General features: G+C 43.2%; 1 long non-coding RNA gene across 1 annotated transcript; it reads right to left on the minus strand.

The window, feature by feature from the left end:
• Nucleotides 1-726: 726 nt before the first annotated feature.
• Nucleotides 727-22,032, minus strand: LOC308292763. Its single transcript, XR_013962431.1, has 3 exons — nt 21,897-22,032; nt 18,539-18,623; nt 727-855 (listed from the first exon to the last, which is right to left on the minus strand). It is a non-coding gene; the product is annotated as an uncharacterized lncRNA (long non-coding RNA).
• Nucleotides 22,033-23,621: the final 1,589 nt, after the last annotated feature.

Here is a 23,621-nt window from a genome sequence, read left to right on the forward strand (position 1 = left end):
GATCCTCTTCCACCACCGTCTGAGGTAATGAAGGTAACGACCTAAGACTAGGTCCCACTAACACTCAAAAAGGCCCAGATATGACAACCAAATAAAGAGTAACAGATGCTTTCTTTATAAATGTTGCAGTGATCAGTATTCTTAGTCAATGTCGAAGCTTCTAAAACATAAAAAAAAAAAAAATCACACAGACCAGGCTATGAGTCACGTTGCAAAACAATTTGGGATTCCAAACGAGTTGCTCCCTCCAAAAAAAAGGTGTCCTCCAGAAGAAAGGTAGCTTCCAGTATGACAAATGATGTTTCTTCTTCGTCTCCCCCAGAGATCAAAACAAAACCAAGGAGTAATTATCCCAGAAAAATTAAGGAAGTCGATTTGTTCTTCTTTCACAGGAAGAGTGCAAGTTACATTCCGCGCGTGTATAAGGGTGTGTGTGTGTGTGTATGTGACGTGAACGAGTCTGATTCTGTCTTTTGGTGTGTAATGAGTGTGTGCGTGGCCCTGCCTGACGGAACTATCAGACTACTTTATTTGGTATTAAGAGTGCGTAATGCATGTATACGTAAGTGTGTGTGTGTATGTATGTGTGTGTGTGCGTGTGTGTACGTTTATGGCTTATTTGACATCGAGGTTCCTCCTTCTTCTTCTTACTGTCTATTGCAAGCAGTAAAAATCCATATAGAACACCACTCAGTGAGTTCCAGAGTCATATTGTTGTTACGTATAGAGGGTTGGATGGCAGGGTGGAAAGATGAGTGGGAGACGGGGAGGAGGAGGCCGCGGGGGGGAGGAGGAGGGCAGGCAACGCAGGTGGGCGGAGCTCCTTGGTGGATCCCCATCGATTGGCTGATTAATCTAAAGCAAATGATAAAAAATAAAAAAAAACGACAAGCACACACACACACGCAACACACAACACAACACAACACCAGCCCGATGTTTGGGAAACAGGGAGCAGCCGCATCATCGGAACGGGAGCACAGATGGCGGTAGTTGGCCGGTTGCGGTCGTAAGAGTTGGTGGAACCAAGTGGCGATCGTCCCATTGGTGGAGAGGGGAGAGGATGGAACCAAAGCCGTTTGTTGGTTGGTTGGAGCCCGGGCAGAGAATAGAGGGGGAGAGAGAGAAAAAGAAAACAACATTGGTTAGCAAATAAATGACTGAAGCACTTGCACCTGTTGCTGTTGTCTGCGTCTAACAGACGTAATCTCTTTTGAGATTGTCAATCGGGAACAAAACACTTTTCTTTTCAATTGACTGGTCTGACAGTGTCTTGGAAATAGCTGGCTTCTGGCCACTGCTGAAAAAGAACAAAACTTTCATTTCAGATAGCTAACAAAAAGCCAGGATTCCTGTGCTTTGCCTGCATGGTTGACTCAATACCAAAAAAGGCTAATATCGGCTAGGCCAAGCTGCTAAAAGAGTATCTGTTATTCGCCTCATATCAATTTGTCTAGACAGAGACAACACAACATGTAGACTCAACAAATGTTGCGGTTTTAAAGCAATAGGATACATTGAGTGCAAAACTATCTTCTTTTTTTTTCTTTCTTAGTAAGACTTCGAAAAGAACAATTTTACTTGAGGGGTGCTTGATTGTACCTCGGCTATTTGCACAGTGACACATGACACATAAAACTAGAACACTAGATGAATATTTTGAAACATAATCGAACTAGTGTTTGGAGAGAGAGTTCTGTATGTGCACTTGTGCAGAGCAGAAGAGAAAGAGACAGACAGACAGAGAGAAAGGGAGAAAGCTCTTTACTTGATAAGAAACATCCTGTAGGATAGTAATACAGAGGGAGACCAGACATGCAGGTCTTTTCACATGGGGAGCGATTGACGCACCTAGTAATTCCTTTCCAGTGAGAGGCGAGTGGGCAGGGAGGTGCGGGCCATCTGACAGTCGGAGCGACAAGCGGGCACAATCCTGTGAAACTGTCCTGTTCGTGCCCGTGTCACGTACGCCCCCGCCCGTCGCCGCCAGAGTTTAATTGTGTTTTGTGTCTAAACAGTATATTCATGGGTTCAATTTGTAGTCCTACAGCGGCCATATTGAGGACCAACACAGGTGTTCTGATTGATGTAGAACATTAATTCTATGCCAATCAGACAAGTGAAACACCTGTGTTGGTCCTCAACATGGCCACTTTAGGACTACAAATTGAAACCATGAATATGCATGAGGAGCGCAGTGCAACCCCGCGGATCCAAGCGAGTGTGTGTAGTGTTGCCACCCATGTGAAAAGAGCTTTAGCATTCACTCAGTAGTAGGCCTATTTCTCGCAGTAAGAATGTGGGGTGCATTGAGTACATTGAGTACATTCGAGGAGTGTGTGTGTGTGTGTGTGTGTGTGTGTGTGTGTGTGTGTGTGTGTGTGTGTGTGTGTGTGTGTGTGTGTGTGTGTGTGTCAAGGCTACGCTGATGGATTAAGATACAGCACGTTCAGGCACACATACTGTACAAAGTAATTCCTTCCACGTGCATGACACATCATAATAACAGTGCTAAGACCCTCATCAAGCCTCTTAGAGAGAGATTGAGAAAGAAAACAAAGCGAAAAGGGAATGTGGGCAGAGAGAAGAAGAAGCGTGGAAGAGAGAGAGAGAGAGAGAGAGAGAGAGAGAGAGAGAGAGAGAGAGAGAGAGAGAGAGAGAGACAGAGAGAGAGAGAGAGAGAAAGAAAGGATGGGAGCAAGATGAATAGATGGAGGAAGTTAGGAAAGTTAATAAGAACAGAGAATTATAGGAAGGAGAGAGGAATGGTGAAAGGCAAAGAGACAGAGAGAAAGAGAGAAGGTCGATGTATACATATTACTGTTTCTGAACCTCACATTGTTTTGTTTGGGTCTTTTTCTTTGTGTTGGCTTCTCTCTTTAACTCTCTCAGCACTACTGCATGTCCCCATTAACATTCATGGTGCACTCAAGATGGTCATGCATATTTCATACACACGTGTGGTGCGTGGCACACACACACACACACACACACACACACACACACACACACACACACACACACACACACACACACACACACACACACACACACACACACACACACACACACACACACACACACACACACACACACACACACACACACACACACACACACACACACACACACACACACACACACACACACACACACAGTACCCCCCTCCTCCTCACCTTGCCCCATACATAGGCTGCGGCAGATTACATAACAGCACCCCCCTATCCCACCCGCTCAAGTGAAACGCACACAGCATTTTCCACTCTAATGTCATGGACACACTACCACCACTTGGTCTATAGTACACCAGCCATTCTCAAACTTTCAAATGTCAAGGTCTCCCCTTAACTCTGACAGTGTACAAATGGAACCAAATGGACCCGTTAGGGTTCATTTGGTTCCATTTGTACTCTGTCAAGTTACAGACTTGCATGGGTCAATTTAGACCCCCATAAAGGAACCCACAGAGTCCCTGGGATCCACTTTGAGAACCACTGTTGTACACAGCATCCAGAGTGTTTAGTTATTATACACTTTCAGAGTTGGCCTAAATAACACACTGGATTTTGCTGGTCTACTGACAGCAGACACAGACAAATGCAAGTCCAACATGACCAAAATATACAAAATGTTTAGATTTGGTTTGCTGTGGGAATAAACATGAAGAGTAGGCTACTTGGTTCATCAGGTCTGATGATAATATATCACAGTTTCAGCCTGTTTGTGTATTCTTGCATTAACCCATGTAGTTCAACCGCCAAAAACCAGCTAGTTTCAGATGTATTTTTGTCTGGGTGTGGGTTAGCGGGTGAGCTATGTACAGTGCATGTGTAGAGAAGTGGTGCACAAACAGTGTGGGGCCATTTTTTATAAAGATTCTGATTCCAATTGCATTGTGGAATTTCAATGTTTTTAAACTGAATTTGCTGATAATCATAATGTTGTTTACTGGTTACATGGATGTTGGCCTTACAGCATTGTACATACATTTCTGTTTATAGACTACAGGATTTGGTGTGCCACGAAAAGCTTTAAAAGAGTATATGATTTGACGGAAGAAGAGGATTTGTGGTCACATGTCGAATGTTTGTCCTGAGTGCACTGGAAAAAATCTAAATGCTTTGTTTTGTTTGTCACTTTGAGTGCACGGATACCAAAGCGTTTTGCCCAACCAATTCATCATTTTTGTTAAACCCGTTTCGGTTTTGACAACTCTGAGCACCTCCGTTTTCCCACTACGCCCTGACCAGTCATCCCATTGAAAACATAACAAACATAAAATCTAGGAATGATTTTTTTTTTTTTTTGTCTTCAGCTTTTAACTATAAAAAAACATTGCTGTCAACTGTCAAACAATTAACTTGAGGGTCATTGCTGCAAAAGGTGATCTCCCCTGGTGTAGAGAAGACGAAAGTGGTTGTGCCTGTCGGGAGTCGCTCTCCATTCCGACATGTCGCCACTCCGAAATTGACTTCTTATTGTCGGAGTGGCGACACTCCCATAGGGGTTAAGTTTAGGGTTAGGGTTAGAGATAGGGTTAGTGTCGGAATGGAGACATGTCGGAAAGGAGACATGTCGGAGTGGCGGGGTGTAACCGTGCCCGTCTAATATACAGTGTGTGTGTGTGTGTGTGTGTGTGTGTGTGTGTGTGTGTGTGTGTGTGCACACGTAAGAGTGAGTCCATAATTTTAAGGATAGAAAAAACAAGGTCAAAGTGGGGAAAAAGGCTGAGAAAAGAAAAAGATGATACTGTACCCCTTCCACCCTCCCCCCTTCTCTCTCTCTCTCTGTCCCTTTCTCATCAGATAGCGTTATCTGTCCGGTATATCTGTCATTCTCCTTCCATCAAACAAGCACAAAACACACACAAAGCTGTCAATGCTATCTGATTGTAGCCCTAAATGCATACAGTACAACACAACAGCAGCCTATTGCCTCACTCACAGAGTGTGTGTGCGTGTGCGTGTGCGTGTGTGTGTGTGTGTGTGTGTGTGTGTGTGTGTGTGTGTGTGTAACTTGAGAGAAGCCAATATTGAGTTACACCTGTGCTTCTAGGAGGCAACATAAACAACGCTCACGTGAGAACCAAGAGAGAAAAGGAAGATAAGGACAAGGAGAGAGGGACCGGTATAGACGGTACAGGGCAGTGGTTACTCAAACTTTCACATTTCAAGGTCTCCCCTTAACTCTGCCAGTGTACAAATGAAGCCTGACGGGTTCATTTGGTTCCATGTGTACACTGTCAGAGTTACAGACTTGTGTGGGTCAATTTAGACCCCCATAAAGAAACCCACAGAGTCCCTGGAATCCACTTTGAGAACCACAGGTATAGGGCATAGCAGTGAGCGTGGTATACTGGTGCAACAAAATTGTCCATTAATCTTTCCCATAGAGATTTACAAAAATATTTGTATCAATTATTTTAAGCATTATAATCAAGCCATCATGGTGAATCATGACCATGAAACCTTTGATTCTGTGAAAAGAAATATTTGAATATTTAATTATATGATATACTACATTTAATAAATACACTTTAGCGGTTTTCCTTTCTTTTCTTTTCTTTTCTTTTTTTTTACATAATCAAAGGTTTTATGGCCATAATTCACCAGGATCCTGGATGGCATGATTCTAGGCTTAAAATAATTTATATCATTATTTTTGTAAATCTCTATGGATTGTTTTGTGGTACTAGAAAACCATGCCCACTGCTATGCCCTATAGGCAGAGAGAGAGAGAGAGAGAGAGAGAGAGAGAGAGAGAGAGAGAGAGAGAGATGGAAGAGCGAGGTAGGGGGTAGAGGGGTGGGGTGGACGGATAAAAGGGAGGGAATTTGGGAGAAAGGGAGGAGATAATACATTTACAGTAACACTTTTGGATTTATCTGTTGTGACAAGTGATGTGTCCTAGTTTGAGGTCGTCTCATTGTTTGGCTTGATAAATCAAGCACGCCTCCACAACTTGGAACCATCTGTCTTTGTCTATAAACGTGGGAAAGACACACTGACTTGCAGCTGTTCCCTATGTACTGTAGTTTGCCATCACTTCCAACATATCATGCTAGTTACAGTCAGAATTATTATTTTTTATTTCCAGAGTTTATATATTATTAATTGCCTGTACAGTATGTCTCTGTCACCCAGGATAAAACAGTTAACTGAAGAAAGAGATAGATAGATACCTTTATTATCCCAAGGGGGAAAATCAGTCACCCAGAGGCAGCACAGCAGTTTAAGGTTATTTACAAAGTTACAGAGAAGTATGATTTTTTTTTACAGTGTACACAGTAAAAGAGCAAAGTACACCAAAAAGGAGAAAGAAGAATATATACATAAAGTGTCAAAACAGTCAACACTCATAAGTGTAATAGCAATACTTAAAAAGCAAATGGCAATACTTAAAGCACAACTTATCAATACAGTTCCAAACAAAAGTGTCCATAACAGTACTCTACTACTCAATACTACTAGATGGCGAAAAGAGAGGTGGTTGAACCAATGGGGGAAGAAGAGAGGAGATAAGGAGGAAGAGTAAGAAATGAGTTCAAGAGTGGAAAAGGAGGGATGAAGAGTAAAGAGGGAGAACCAGTGGACTGAGAATGAGAGAAATAAAAGCAGTTAATAAGAGGAAATGGAGAGATTAAAGACTTGGAGGGAGGGAACATGGAAGGTGAGATAAAAGCAAGGCTGGGAGGAGGGAGGGAAAGGAGATACCAGTAAAGTTCAAGGTCAGGGACAAATTAAGAGGCTCTCGTCTCCCATGTCTCAGTGGCACACAGAAATGCAAAGCAGTTTAATCCTGAGAGTTGAAAAAACTGACATGCAAGGGTACATTTTGACACTCTCAGAGTTGAAATAATACAAGTTGTCGCATGCACACACACACACACACACACACACACACACACACACACACACACACACACACACACACACACACACACACACACACACACACACACACACACACACACACACACACACACACACACACACACACACACACACACACACACACACACACACACACACACACACACACCTTGTCTATTTCAGTGAGTGTTTATTCATGTGTCTCAGACCAGATTACCTGTCAGTGTCACACTGACACAGGCCTTAAAATGGAACAGACTATTTGCGTTGGCTTGCAAAACGCAGGTGTACTAAAGAATTCTCATACAAAACAACTCCTCTCTATCCCATTACGATTAGGCTAAATTCCTAAGCGCTTCACTCCCCAGGTTTTACCCGCAGGGGTAATTTAGCAGTTAGTATAGTACCCGCTTGCGTAAGAAACATACATTTAATGTAAATGTGCATTGTTCACGTTACATGGCAACATTCCAGCGGAAGAGCCCAGGGAAGAAAAAAACCTAATTGCCAGTATTGTGCCTAAGCGACCGGAGAGACCAGTATTTTCCCTGAGCGACTGGAGAGAACAGTATTGGCCCTGAGCGACTGGAGATACCGTCATATTACTTGGCGTCAGGCTGTCTCTTTGTCTCGGCCAGTCTGTCCATCTCACTGTTACTACTCTGTGTTCAGGTGAAGATAGACGAGTGAGATTAACGTAGTGAAAGAAGACAGCGTACAAAGACGCAGAGAGGGTGTGTGTGTGTGTGGGGGTGTTGTTGTGCACGTTACTTTATTCATCGTGCTGTATCTGTACATGGATTTTGGTGTCACACAAACAGACATGCACACTCACACACACACACACACACACGCACATGCATGCAGTGCTGACCCATATAGAGGTGGATATAGATTACGAGACAGAAGGTCTCAGTCGGGATCAAGTTTACATACTGTGTGTGTGCGAGCACAAGCACGCGTGCGTGCGTGTGTGTATGTGAATGTGAATGTGAGAGAGAGACAAAAAGCAAGAGGAGGGAGAGATTCTTCTCTATTGCATTTTGATCAGTTTGGCTCAGTTTATACTAGTGCAGGGGTCTTCAACGTTTTCAGGCCAAGGACCCCTTAGTTGAGAGAGAGATGAAGCAGGGACCCCCACAACCTGTTCTTATATTCCATATAGTTTCATCCTTTGACAGCACTATCATCAGTGTATTTTGGATTCATGTCAATTTGTGTTTTCAGATATTTAACCACTTGAACCGTCATTATTAATAAACTTGACCTTTCACTCTGTAGTCTGCTCTTTTTCCCCTCTACACCAAACCTCTTTGCCAAAAATAGCTGATCTACAAGCTCACAACGCAGAATATGGACACTAGGGTTCAAGTTGTTAATATAAAAAGGATGGGAAGATTTGGAGGACCCCCTGTAGTAACTCTGAGGACCCCTATTGAAGACCCCTGTACTAGTGTATTGGTGCGTTCAATTACCAACAAACCTGGACCTGGATATCTTTCTATATGGAGATACGAAAATGTGTGTTTAGAAAAATTATCCATACAAGTGTAGCCAGGGCCAGTAGGTTAAACATCAAGGAGCAAGAATGTAGAAATAACTGATCATTGATCAATAACTGATCACACACACACACACACACACACACACACACACACACACACACACACACACACACACACACACACACACACACACACACACACACACACACACACACACACACACACACACACACACACACACACACACACACAAAATAGTAAAACAGTAAAAAGTAAATAGTCTTGAGGTTTGACACAAATTGGTTGAAGAGATGAGACAATAACAAAGACCGGGCTTTGTATAATAATCAAGATAGTTTTATTACACAAAGTGCAGTAAGACAGTCAACTGGCTAACTTGCTCGGTGTGGATAAGACAGGATGCAAGCGCAAGGTTTTCAGTCCTCAGGCCTTGCTTTTATACCATGTTCTACCAACAGTGTGTGTTCAGTGTTCACATGCACATATCAGAGATAAGATAGATAGATACCTTTATTATCCCAAGGGGGAAATTCAGTAATTCAGATAAGTAATTCAGATAAGTGGTCAGATAAGTGGTCATAGGTGGTCATAGGCGTGTGCACATCTTATCATAGGTGTGCGGCTTCAGTGGTTGTGCATGAGAGTGCATGAGACCAATGGTCAGTGTACATTTGATAGAGCATGCATGTACTGATGTCTTGCCTGACCATTATGCAACATACATGTGCTGATGTCTGGTTATCATTATGCAATGATATCTTCCTGACCATTAATTGCTCAGGTATCCTTAGTATCTCTACGTGTGAAAGTTGACCAAGTGTCTTGAGTGGACAGTCATGGTTACATATATGGTTAAGTAAGTAGGAGAAAAGTCATTACTTAAGTCATGTATGTTGAAGACATGCACTGGAAAGCCTTCAATCCATGAGGTATAGGGATATAGTGTGCAAGATGTTTAAAATAATACACACACACACACACACACACACACACACACACACACACACACACACACACACACACACACACACACACACACACACACACACACACACACACACACACACACACACACACACACACACACACACACACACACACACTTTGAGTCGACTAGATTTCTTCATGAAAATAATATTCCCAGTCTAGGCAAGCTGATGGCAGGGTTGGATAATATCCCAATTCAAATAAAAGAGATAGGGGACACAAGAAAAGCCTGATTTATACCATAAAAAGTGTGAGATAGAGACTGACTCCTGATTTATACTTGGCTGCGGTGGGGTCTCGTACCGAAAATAGGCGATCTACAACTTCACAACGCGGCTCCCGGCATTGTGAGACACGATGCGCCGCGCATTGTATAAATCATCAGGCTTGACAGACAGACAGACAGAGGGGATGTGTTTAAGTGCTTTATGGAGCTGCAGTGCTGCAGTGCAGTGGGACCCACATGTGGTTCAACGTGTGCTACAGCCAATGACAACGCTCTGACTCTGACAACAATACATACGGGCTTATATGAGTCATAACATACCGGCTGGCCTGGTATGTGGATGAATGATGATGTAACATACCAGCTGTTTACACACAACACACAACACACACCACACACACACACACACACACACACACACACACACACACACACACACACACACACACACACACTTTGTATTTCTACCTCCAAGAGAGGACCTCCAATTGACTTACAGTGCATGCATCCCTAACCCCCATTTCTATCATACCTAACACGTTACACTAACCTTTTACAATTTACCCTTTTCAAAGTGAAAATATATTCAAAGTATTCCTTTTTATCTCTTCTCTTTTAGACCTCTCTCTTGAGGCCCGACAAGTTTTAGAGAACAGAACAGATCAGAACAGAATAATGAAATATTTACAAAGGGAGAAGAAGAGAAGAGAAGAGAAGAGAAGAGAAGAGAAGAGAAGAGAAGAGAAGAGAAGAGAAGAGAAGAGAAGAGACTTCGTGTTGTGGTGCTTCGGTGTCAGTCAGCTTAGCAGCCAGCAATAGCCTTGTCATCCTAATGTTTATATTTAGAGAGCTCCTGGGCTGGCTAACTACAGAGCTGGCTAACTGGCCTACATAGATTACACAATATACAGTTAGGATATTCTTGTACAATGGAACTATCTGGGCAACTCCGTTAGCACCCTGGCTTCTTATCACCTGCTCACTGTGTAACACAATACCAAATCTATGCTGAGCAGCCTTTGTCTTCAGTAAGCACGCGAATAAATTCTGCAACGGTGGACAAATAGCTTGAAAGACAGAGTCTGTGTTTTCATGATTATGTACGGTTACTCAACTCAGCCTAATCCTTAAACAGTCTTGTTACTGTTGACTTGCTGCAAAATGCGTGGCTTAGAGCAGTGTGTACCGTGTCCCCTATGCTATATAGGGGAACACCATGCATGCAGTCAACAAGCCAACCTAGAAATGTACTGGAGATTTGTCTGGATTTGCAACAATGAGGTTAGATTACCCACATGCTTCCCCCGACACCCTGATTGACCTTAAGAGGCCAAGCACAACACATGCATGCAAGCATGTGCATGCTCGTTCAGCTACTGCCCTGAGAGAGGCCGTCTGGCCAGCAGAAGGTCACCGGTTGTTTGCGGCCCCGACCCTTCCAGTCGATGTGTTGAAATGTCCCCGAGGAAAACACTTAACCCCTAACTGCTCTCGGGGCGCAGTATAAATAGGGCCCACTGCTCCTAATAGTTCGGCTGGGTAAATGCAGAGGACTGTTTTCATGTATGTGCAGATGTACAGTGAGTCATTGTACATCAACACATACATGAAAACAGTCCTCCGTTTTGTCACTGTCAGTGACAAATACTCCCACAACAACTAATGGGTACTAAATTGATATAATACGAAGCATGCACGCACACACTCTGAATCTATATGAAAAGAGGAAGTCAATCCATGTCCATCACAATTACTTAGGCTCCCACTTAAAACTAGCATACTAACATGTGTTTCTCATAGGCTCCTAACTCCTAACGCACCAGCGTACTGACATGTAATCATCACTGGCTCGTTGTATAATCATCATTCATGGCATTGCCGTGGCATGGTGGTGTGTGGTATGTGTGTGTACCAACAGGCTGAGGCACCAGGATGTCCAAACATATAATTTTCATAGGCCCTCATTCTAAAACAGCATGTGACCATAGCCAGCAAGCACATGCTGTCCTTTTCACAAACACGCAAGTCTCGTAGACTCCAGACAAATGGATGGAAATGGGCCTTCATGGTTTGTTGCCTGCCTGAAGTCATCAGCATATGCCCATATACTGTACAGACAGTATATAACCATTATTTAACGAGTAAAACAATATGTTGTATGCAAGTATGCAATGGCCAAGAGGCAGGAATGTTACACAGGTAGATTTGCTTAAATCTACACGCAGTGAGGTTCACACAAGCTGCTGTTGACAACAGCCTTGGCCTACTTTCATACAGGAGTCTCATTACCGTCAACCCCCCTACAAAACCCCTGATGCTTTGACCCATTGGGACCTAATACCTTAGGGTGCAGAACCATGGGACTACAGGACAGGAGTCCCTCACTCTGGGTCTACTCCCACAGCGAGGGAGGGAGGGAGGGAGAGAGAGTAATAGAGACATATCTCCCCTGTCCCCAGACTATACCCCCTACACAGTAAATGCATGCTAATTTATCCATTGTGTAGTGTGTTTTGCGTGTTGTTTATGACTCACCACCATCACTATGACCCAGTTATAATACAGCTATCAATGCAATGCTGTTGTAACTGCTACGCTGTGGCCCTGAACAATTTGCAAAATATACCTTGTAATAAAACGCACACAGACAAATGGGGGCACCCCCACACACACAGACAGACAGACATGCAGAGACACGTACCCACAGAACAGTGTATTGTGTTTGTATGAAATGCTCTGTGTTGGCAGAGGGGGACACACTGAGGCTAGCTCATGCGTCTTTCCTTCCCTGCACGTTTCAAACTTGTCAAAAACAAAAATCAAAATGCCATGCTCAAAACTCACCATCATGCTCCCTGTCAAGAGAGAGAGAGAGAGAGAGAGAGAGAGAGAGAGAGAGAGAGAGAGAGAGAGAGAGAGAGAGAGAGAGAGAGAGAGAAAACCCTTCAAGGAACACCTCAGGGCTCAGCAGCTTAAACTCCTCCCACACACAGATACTGTACTGGAATATTCCACTGTTGTGATGACATGTGCGCGCTCTCTCTATTGACAGACATACAGTAAAATGTCAACATAGTTAACATAAGCTATACTCCCACGGCAATATTATGAAGTGATTTGTAACCTCGGTTCACTCTCAGCGTGGAAATGCATCTTTTGGATGGGGTTCTACACGATGAAAACTATCTCCCATGCTACTACAGTCTGTGGCCCCCCCTGTCCTGGCCCCACCCTTGGGCCTGGATTTCTGCCATGCACGTGAGAAGTTGGCTGGCTGGTTAGGGCTCTGGTGGTAGACGGTTATCAAAGCCAATATCAGATGACTGTATTATGTATTTTTAGCTCTGGGCATGACACACAAGTGGCACGTTTAAATGTATTGCCATATACAATACAATATACAATGGGGCAATCGTAGCTGATTGGGTATAGAGGCCATCTGGTACTCTCAGAAGGTCACCGGTTTGCATCAGGGCCCACCCATATAGGGATGGGATGATTTACGATATTATCGCGATAGTCAAAATCCATTATCCTGGGGCTGAACATTTGCCAAAAAATAGCAGATCTACAAGCTCACAACGCGTCGCAACACGACGCGTTGTGAGCTTGTAGATCTGCTATTTTTTGGAAAAGACATTTGATAAGAGAGTGAAAAAAGACAATCAAGTACGTGTATTATAAGTACCTTTTACCAATTGTAGAGGGTTTAAGTGGTACCGGATATGCAGCTCGGCAAATAAACTGTGAATTGATCCCAGTGCATAACAAAGCACGATATCACAATAAATTAAATCTCCACAATACGATTATCGTGAGTGTTTTTTTATCGCGATAAACAATAATATCGCGTATCGTCCCATCCCTACCCATGTATGTCTACAGTATGTGTCAAATAGGTCCCGGATCAAGACATTTAACCCCTAACAGCTCCGCCCGAGAGCCAGAGAGAGAGAAACCAGCATGACCATCTGAGTAACCATCTGCTGGGTGAAGCAGGGATAAAAAGATTCCACTGTGGCATTAACAAAGGTCTCCCTTTCCTAAAGAAAACCCGAGCAACGCACTGACGCGTGATTATGGATCCCACTGGGAAAGATGGATGGAAACGGCATAGAGCGCTCGTTTTCAGTTATTGTCCACGACATTGCAAGCGGCGCAAAGGCCAGCGGACCTTGGTCCTGCTCTTCGCGCCCGAGCGCCGCAGGCGCGAGTGCCCGCGAAGAGCGGGCCAGGGCCGCGCGGCCGGCGGAGCGCCACGCGAGTTACGAAGCCGTGGTGAATGCAATGGTTATATTTAGCGCACGATAAACGCCATGATAATTGGGTTTTGGTGCACCTCGCGCGGTCCAAGTGACTACAACGGAGCGCTCCCTACGTCCGGTTCAGCCAATCACAAGCTTCAAAAATGAGTCCGGGGCGTGGTTATCCATCTTTCCCAGTGGGATCCATAATCACGCCGCACTGACACATTAGTCACCTTCAAGTTCAGATTAAGGATGCCCTTAATAATATATGCCTTCCAAGAATAGAGACTTCATACTTAACCAATTTGCTCTTCTCCATGCCGGCCCTTCTTTATTACCATGTTTCTCTCTCATCAGTCTCTCCTCCCTCTTCACTGTGGTTAATGGCCACCAACGGTGTTTATTCACATAATTGTTTCACCAATGCATTCCATTATTGTCAAAACGAGAAGTAAAAGAAACATATTTCCTCATCATCAAAAAACAACTGGTACAGTAGCTCTACCCATTATGCTCAACGTGAACGCGAAGACCCGGGTTCGCATCCGACCTAGCATCCGGTCTAGCATGCTCCCCTCTCTCTGGCCTTGGTTTCTTGTCTCTCTCAACAACAGATCAATATGCAGCTAAGACAAATATTACACTCCATTAAAGTAGACCGACTTACTTCCATGCCAGACTAGTATCACTCTGCATGTGTAGACTAAGCACTGCATAGTGTGAAGTTATAGGGGGAACGCTTGCGATTCCTTGTCACATGTTCCCTTTTAACCCTCTCGCATTCTCGTTCTACCACGCTCTTTCATCTTTCCTCTCGCTCCCCCTCTCTCTCCCACTGTTCACCATCCATAGAAATGCAATTACTTAACAGGTTAATGTGTTTGTCAATACATTGGTACTCGCTTTAGACAAGTGAGCTTAGGGGGGAACCCTGTGTAACTCCAGTAAGTATTTGATACCCTGTTGACATTCTGTATGACTGGGAGTAATTTTACTGTAATTATAGGGAGCATTTTGCCCCAGAAGCCCCACCCCTTTATATTTTGAAGTCATCATTACTCATTATTTGGGAGTGTCTGTCTGTGAATGTTGTTGTTTTTCTATGAAGGTACACAAAGAATAGTACACGCACACGCACACGCACACACACACACACACACACACACACACACACACACACACACACACACACACGCACATGTATCTAGGGTGACGGTATGGAGACGGCAACTGGCAGTGTTCCAGTAATGTCATTAACACTGTTAGCAATACTGCACTCCAGCTAATGGACATGGACACAGTCCCTCTCTGTCTAGTCCGGTAATAAGCGCACTCTGTCGTGTGTACCATGTACACATGGGCAAACGTGCAAACACACACAGAAATCTCTGAGTGTTAGCCAACTTAACTCTGAGTGTAAAAATTGCTGTGCAGATGAAAACACCCACATAGATGCGCAATCAAGACCAACTGGTATGTTACGTTTTTGTTTACCTGAGATGAACAGGGTTAGGTCAGGAGGAGACCAAAAACATGTACTGTAACATACACACACCCAGTTGATTATCTTGCTGTGATTTAGTATGGAGAGGAATGGAGAAAACAGAATCGAACACCACAGCCGGTGAGCCGGTAAGAGGAAGGATCCCCAACCAACGCTGGAAACTCTTAAGGCTGGTATTTCACGTTAAAACGTTTCAATAGCAGCGCGGTTGTACAAACATGCAAATCAATTCCATCAGTGTTGCACTATGTATCAACCCCAGCAATTAAGTGAAAGGTTGTGTGCCGCTTTAGGTGCTTTAAGATTAAACGGTTTGAACCTTTTGCAACTAGTTTCATCTTGGCAAAATGCTGCGATCACAACACTTCACATAGTACCACTGGCACCAACTGGATTAATTTATTAAAGCTGATAGTGTAGCAATTCTCAAACTTTTTATTTTGAACATTCTCTAAGTTACAGACCTGTAAGTGTCCACTTTTTTTTTTTTTACAACAAACACATTTTATTGTCCCTTTGAAAAAATTACTTGACGATTGTATAATCAATCATTTAGCTGGGGACCTCCCCTGGAACCCCCTCAAGGACGCCTGGGAGTTACGGGACCGCACGTTGAGAACCATTTGTTTAAACAATGGCAGATAAACCGTTGGAACTTGCAACTCACCAACGCTACCAGACTACTTTGTATTGTTTGCCGGTTAACGCCCATGAAAGCCCTGGTTGGCAACGAAAAAAACAAACCGGTCACAATATCTACCCACCTGTCTATCATGTTAACTTGTTATTGTTGCTGTGTTTTTGCTGCATGCAGCTGATGGAGTGCACAGCAGGCCGTAGCTGAATCTTGATGTTGTTGTCGCCTCTGTCCTTTGCCAGGCTGTGTCTAATGCCAAGCTGGCTTTATACAAAGTAATAACCTGCCACAGCCAGCATGGCGTCAGGTTTCTGAAATGGTTACACCCAGCTTGATAACAACCAGGGACAATTTGCTGCGTCTCTCGATCATCAGTTAGCCTATTGGCAATAACGGGGCAGTTAATGCCATTGTAATATTTCATAACTGGTGCGAAAGTATTGCACAACACAAGCTGTGACCAGACCACTAGAAACAGGTAAATGTGTTTGAACATGGCAGTGACACTGTGTCTGTTTGCATTACAATGAGGCATTCCAATTTGCTGCTAATTCCCTTTTTTCCCCCTCATTCAGACCTCAGCCTTGTGCTGTCGTGTGACAAAGCATAAATCAGGCTTTAGGCTACTTGGCTAGGTTTCACTAATAACTCCAAGCATGAGGTATTGCAGACATAATATTATTACTGCCCGTTTAATATAGCATAACGTGAGTAGTCAGGCATGCATTGACTTGCTCCTAATGTCTTTAGACAGGGCTTGCTAACGGTTTAACTTACAGGCCAACCGTTTTCATCACCAGGGTCTGGGGCTGTCCTTGACGAGAGACATTCCTAGTCGACTCAGGAATTTGTCAGCTAATCGATTACTTGATTTGTTTGACAAATTGTGTTTGCGACATACAATCCTGGGGAGACCAGCCTTTTCAGGTTGGTGAGGTTGAGCCCTGAACATCCTAATTTTGATTTCCCAATATGTAGAATTGAAGTGTTATATAAAGAATTTATGCTCCACATTTATTTTTATAAATATTATACCTAACCAACAGAATAATCAATTATTTGACTATGAGGGGACAGCCCTATCAGGGTCATCATACAGTAGTTTTGTTATAATTTATAGATACTGTATAGATTTGGAGATTTACCATTGGTGGAATTAAAAGGAAAATCCAGTAACAATCATAGCATGTATTTTAGTCCCGGGTGCCAATTCTCTTACCTACTGAACATAGCAGAAAGTGTGACACCAATTGAAATTGTGTTCGGTTTCAGCAAGAGGCACCCACAATTTCCTGTGTGAGCGAAATAACAATGCTGAGGCACGAACTTAGGCATTGTGTACTGTATGTTGTAGATGGCTGCCATATAGGAAGCCTCCCTGTTGGTCAACACGTCTGTTATTGTTTGTTTAACCTGTATATGGTCACTTTTCATCGCCGTTGTTTTGATGGTTTTCCTTAAATTTCGACTGTGCGTGTGCGTGTGTGTGCGTGTGCGATTGGGGACAAGAGTAGTGCGGTTGCTTTCTATTAGGCGCCTTATCAGCAGCACTGCAGGCATGTATTTGTTTGCGTGTGTGAGTGATCTGGTAGAGATATGGGAGGCTATTGATGGCAAGCTACAGTTTTTGTAAGTGAGGCTAGGCACATACACATTCTCCTTCCATTCCCCCTGGAGACGCACACGCACACACGCACACGCACACGCACACACACACACACACACACACACACACACACACACACACACACACACACACACACACACACACAGGGTTGTGTATAGAAAACTTTACAAGAATGGGAAGTGGGTTATCAGTGCACAGGATCGGTGTTTAGGACACAGAGCTAGATTTCAAAGACTGTGGACTGTATGTGTGTACTGTGTATGTGGGTTGAAATTGATAGATTACCGGTAAGTAAGTGTGTGGAGGGCGTAGCTTTCCAATTAGCTGCAATTGTGTGCAAACTGGAGGCAAATTACAGTCTGTCGATTTACGGTACGAACTATGATTCATGTCAAGTACAGCATGTACTGCAATAACAACATCAAAACTGCACGGACTAGATGGGTAACTGGGGCCCAGAAATGTTATGTGCGCGTATGATCATCATGTAGGCTATATGTGAACGTGTGTACTTGAATGAGTATTACATGCATGTGTAGTGTACACTGTGTGTGCACAGTGTGTGTGTGTGTGTGTGTGTGTGTGTGTGTGTGTGTGTGTGTGTGTGTGTGTGTGTGCGCGCATGCAAGTGTGTATGCGTGTACCACACATGTGACTGTGTGTGACTAATTGCATGACATGTTCATGCCCTCTTGCTGAATCAGCACCATTTGTTAGTCAGCATAAATCCCATCTAGAGGAAGTCTAGGCCTACTGTAGGTTTCACTTCCACTTATCCAGCTCTCCTCCATCATGCACTGAACATAGGCTGACTGCACCAAAAGAACATGCAACGTCAACAAGGAGATAGAAACAGAAAAAGGGAAGAATAATTTGTGTGTGTGTGTGTGTGTGCGTGCGTGTGTTACTCACCAAAAGGTCTTGAAAGCTTCATTAATGTCGCTGATATGTTGTTGTTAGGCCCAGGTCGCAATCTGCACTGGCCCTACCATTGCACCTACACACACACGCACACATAAGACATCAACACAAATCTTGCAATTTCAGTGGAGACACACATCTGTATCGCTGCATGAAAATAACAGACTTTCAAGTTAACAACGCTTTGCATGCTATGGAGTATTATTCAGCTCAAGGCTGATACGCATAGGGTACTCACAATGAGAGAGGCATATGCAAAAATCAATACAACACTCATGAGATTATATCTACAAGCTCGCAACATGTTACTGTGCGACACGATATTTTCACTATTCTTGGTATGAAACCCCATTCTATCTTTTTCCCCTAAACACCAAATCTCTTTGCTGAAAACAGACAAACGATATAAGCTCACAAAATGACCAGTTGTGTTGTGTGCTTGTAGATCTGATATTTTCACTGAATAGTCGCCCCGGAATACTGTCGCTAGGGTTTGGTTAAATGGTTAATTAATGTAGGAGTGAGAAACACTCACAAGCACACACAAATAGCGTGTATGGGCCTTTGTAACAATGCTGGAACCCAGTGTTTTAATCTTCCAGCCTTCCCCAGCAGGTAGTTAGCTTGTTCTAACAGTGAATTCCAATATTACACTGTTCCATCCTCCTACGCAACTACTCTACAGCAGCGGTTCTCAACCTGTGGGTCGGGACCCCCAAGATATTTCTAATACTTAAAACAACAAGGAAAAAAGACGATAACTGCATCAAAGGTAACCAACAAACTACACTATAAAAACTGGTCAAACATTGCAAAGAATTTGAAGTGTTAGCAGATCTACGAGCTTGTACCGGTAGGTCTGCTATTTTCACAATATTTATCTGTGACACCGGGTCAAACAAAATGTCATGCCTCAGTTGGGGGTCCCCGACTATGATTAATTCGGGGGGTCTCACGGCCTGAAAAGGTTGAGAACCACTGCTCTAACAGCACAACCACACAGACAGAAACAATCAGACGAACGAAGACAGTCGTTTTGTACACTATAGTGTATACAGACCCCACTTAACCACTACGACATGACTCGTTTCCACTACAGCACAAAAAACAAAGATAAGTGAATTCTCAAAAGAGACACACAATAGCAACATCAAGACAACACTTGGGCCTCGTGGGGGCAGGAGGGGGGGTTCTTATTTACCCGTTGCCTGTAAATACTCTGGGAACCATTAAGACAAAAGGATTTTTTGCGTACCGTACTGTGATATTAGTGGACACTGTAAATACGACGACTCACACCTAAACCCCTACTTCTTCTAATCAAGAAAATATCCCTCAGGGGAAATTCTATCATTTCAGTGGCCAGGCAAATACAAACTAGAAATATAAAACAACAACAACAACAACAACAACAACAAATAAGTCAAATACAAAATAAATCACCCTTTTCAAATAATGTGTCAGAACGTCAAAGTACACCATGTACACCATCAGAGGGTGTGTTCTAGACTTTTGAGGGCATACTATAATCTATGATCCGCGGCCTAACCTGCGTGACAGGTAGAACACAGCACTGTACACCATCCATAAAGAGCCTGAGAGATACAGTAGAGAGTAAACAAGACCAGACACGTACATACCCCACAGTAATAGACTGTATGCCAGAGTGGTCATAAACATTTTTAATTTCAAGGACCCCCATAACTCTTGAAAGTGTAGCCTATAGATGGAACCAAATGGACGCTTACTGTTCAGAGTTCCAGACCTGTCAAAGAGTCAATATGGAACACCCACAAGGAACCCTGAGCGTCGCTGGAGCCCACTATCAAACATATAATTTTGCGAATGTCTGTCCGTCCGTCTGTAACAGCGTTTCTCCTCAGTGGCTGGAGCAATTGATCTGAAATCGCATCACCATTAGCATATGAACACACCTGACATAACTGTGAAGCCCGAATTTCATTTCTCCCAAATTAAAGCTGTTTATTAGCGTTTACTACTGTATGTTGCCAGGGTTACGGTCTGTTCCTCCAGGCCATGGGATCTGTAGCCCCACACACACACAGCTCCCTCTCTCTCTCTCTCACGCTTTCACCAGGTGCGTTTGATGTGTGTCTCATCTTCCAACGGGTAAATAAATATACACTCCTCCATGAGCTGCTCCTTACATGATGCTCTCACGCACGCACCAGTTACAGTAACTTTCCCCACAACCCACACTCTGCACAGTATATTTTGGAGCACACATCTTTGAACGGGTAAGGTCTAGTTAGTATGCAATTAGGTGTTGTTGTAACAGTTTTGTTTACATTTACATATTTACACAATATTGCCCAAACGTATCTGCCATAATATGCCACATGTTTACATGCATTGCAGTTGCCTAATCAGATGTAATTATAGGATAATTGTCATAAAAATAAAAAATAAAATGACCTCACATCACACATATTGGCTGACAGTGCAGTACATGACATCGATGCTGTTGACTACAATAAGTCACTCAATGTGCAGAAGGTTACATAATACATAGGCTACTAGCCTACTACCAATATTTAATGACTTTGAGTTGACTTTAGGCTACATTTTATTCTATAATGGACTTAGTTTAGAAGTTATGATTTTAAATTAATTAGCCTCAAGCAACCTAATTATGCAACCTGTCCTCCTCATCACGGACAGCAGCGGTCAGCACCCCCCCCCCCCCCAGTATGAAAGTGTTGGCATCAAATGTAGGCCTAGTCCCAAAAGTGAAAGTACAAAATGTTCGAAAATAGCAGATCTACAAGCTCACAACGCGTTGCATCTATTTTCAAATATCCATGGTATAAAATAGGGCTAAAGTGGTTTATGTAGCCTAGACCTACAATTTATATCTGTAAAGTAACTATAGTAACTAAAGTTGTCAAATAAATATAGTCACACATATTGCCCAACTATAAATGGCCTGTAATTAAACACTCTCTCCATTCAATTCAGTTCAGTTCGCTTCAATTCAATTGTGCTTTATTGGCACGACTGTCATCAAAAAGCAATTAGCGATTATTGCAAGCACATGCGATTCCATAAACGTGCTGTCAACGTTACACTAATTATGAACGGCTCATAATGGGACGAAATCAAACACACATTAAAACGACACTGAGTGCAGAACGAAGATTGAACAAGTTTAGTTGATGTCACTCTGTGTCACATCTCTCTCTCTCTCTCTCTCTCTCTCTCTCTCTCTCTCTCTCTCACTCTCTCTCTCTCTCTCTGCAGCCGCAACCTGAGATGCTGTTGTACAGTAGCCGTACATCGACAATTTAAGTCACGCCGTTAATCGTCTATAAACATGCAATGTACGCACCTCGCCGCGTTATTCCAACACGCTCGGACGGAGACAGTTGTCGATGGTCCTTTTAATATATGTTATTCTTTTTTCTCCTCTTTTTGTTGTTGGGGTCGCCCTTGGCTTGGCTCCGCAGCAGCTCCGGCTCGCTTTGTTTTGGTGCATAGATTCTATGGGGTTTTTTTGCAGCTGAAGCCAGAGGCTTTTAAGTACGCCTTTAAAAGGAATAACAGTCGGAAGGAGGAGAGACCGTAGCGCTGGGCTTCCGCTGACGCGCGGGGTAGATTTGCATAAAGTGGGCGGGGCTTGTAGGTGTCTCCGCAAAGAGGCTTTCATGATCGTTTCAGACAGTGGGCGGGGCCTCACGTTTCTGTTGCATATGTATGTAAACTAAAGGTTGTTTTCAAGGCAAATCCGCAGCCTGTCAGCTGATTTCGACTTCTACCTCCCCTACCCCCCTCCTCCCCCCTCTCCCACTCGCTGAGCATACATGGTTACTGGCTATATAATTTGTAGGCCCTATTAATTGTTTTATTATATATACGGTATATGTATTGTTTTGAGAAGGGGAGAGAGAGAGAAGGGGGAGGGAGAGGCAGAGGGGGCAATGAAGAAGAAGATGACTGAGAAAAAAGGGGAATGAGGAACAAGGTGCAGGCGAGAAAAGAGAGTTTTTACTTGCCACTTGCTTTGGCAATGTGAACGTCTTCTCATGTCTAAAACATAATACTATTTTGGAAAAAAAAAACATTTATGTATTTAATTGTATTTATTTCATTGTGTTATTTATTTATATCATTGTGTTATTTATTTATTTCATTGACGCATTTATTTATTTCATTGACGCATATCATTTAGAATATTTAGGCAAAAAAACTTCCATACATGCCAATGAAGCTCATTTGAATTGAATTGAGAGAATGGGGAAGTAGGAAGAGATTAAAGTCAGAGAGAGACTGATGAGCACCTGCACACATACTGTTTTGGGTCGCCTTAGCAACTTGTGTGTGAGAATAGAAAAGGCAAACAAGTTGCCCAGATACTGTCTGCATGCAACACGCACACGCATGCACATGTACAACACACTCCTAAAGCTTCTAATCTCCATTTTCTATTCATTTATAATTTCTAGTAATTATTGAATGACTTCTTGAATGAATCAGCATTAAAACATGTATAGCATTGGCAATTTAAAAAAAAAGAAGGAAATCTAATCTTCCTGGATGATTCTGTTCTATCTGTAGAACAAAACAAATAGTAGCCTATAACGTCATCTGTACAGTAAATCTGTCTATGTTCTGTCTATTTACATTTCAAGCATTTATCTGACGCCAGGAACTCTTGATATTAGGATATGGATACATCAACAAGACATGAATTCACTTCTTCAGGAGCAAACACAAGGGGAACGCCACTGTTAACAGTTCAGGAATCAGGACATGAAAATGCCATGTCATTCTCAGTTAGAGAACTATCAATTCCCATACTACTTTTGTCTGAGGCAACTGAATTTCCTTTTGTTGCATTCCTATGCTTTATTTCAGGTAGGAGACTGTAGACACACAGGAAACCAAGGCCAGAGAGAGGAGACATGTGACACAAGGTGGGAGTTGGATTTGAACTGGGGTCCAATGCCACTCAAAAACACTGTACACTGACCCGCTGATCCACCAAACATCCCAAGGTAACTCAAACTCAGAATCAACTTTATAGTCACATTTAAAGCTTGCAACCTGTAAACCT

Source organism: Nannobrachium achirus (assembly GCF_963921795.1).
Source record: "Nannobrachium achirus genome assembly, chromosome: 10".
In the NCBI taxonomy this organism is placed as follows: Eukaryota; Metazoa; Chordata; class Actinopteri; order Myctophiformes; family Myctophidae; genus Nannobrachium; species Nannobrachium achirus.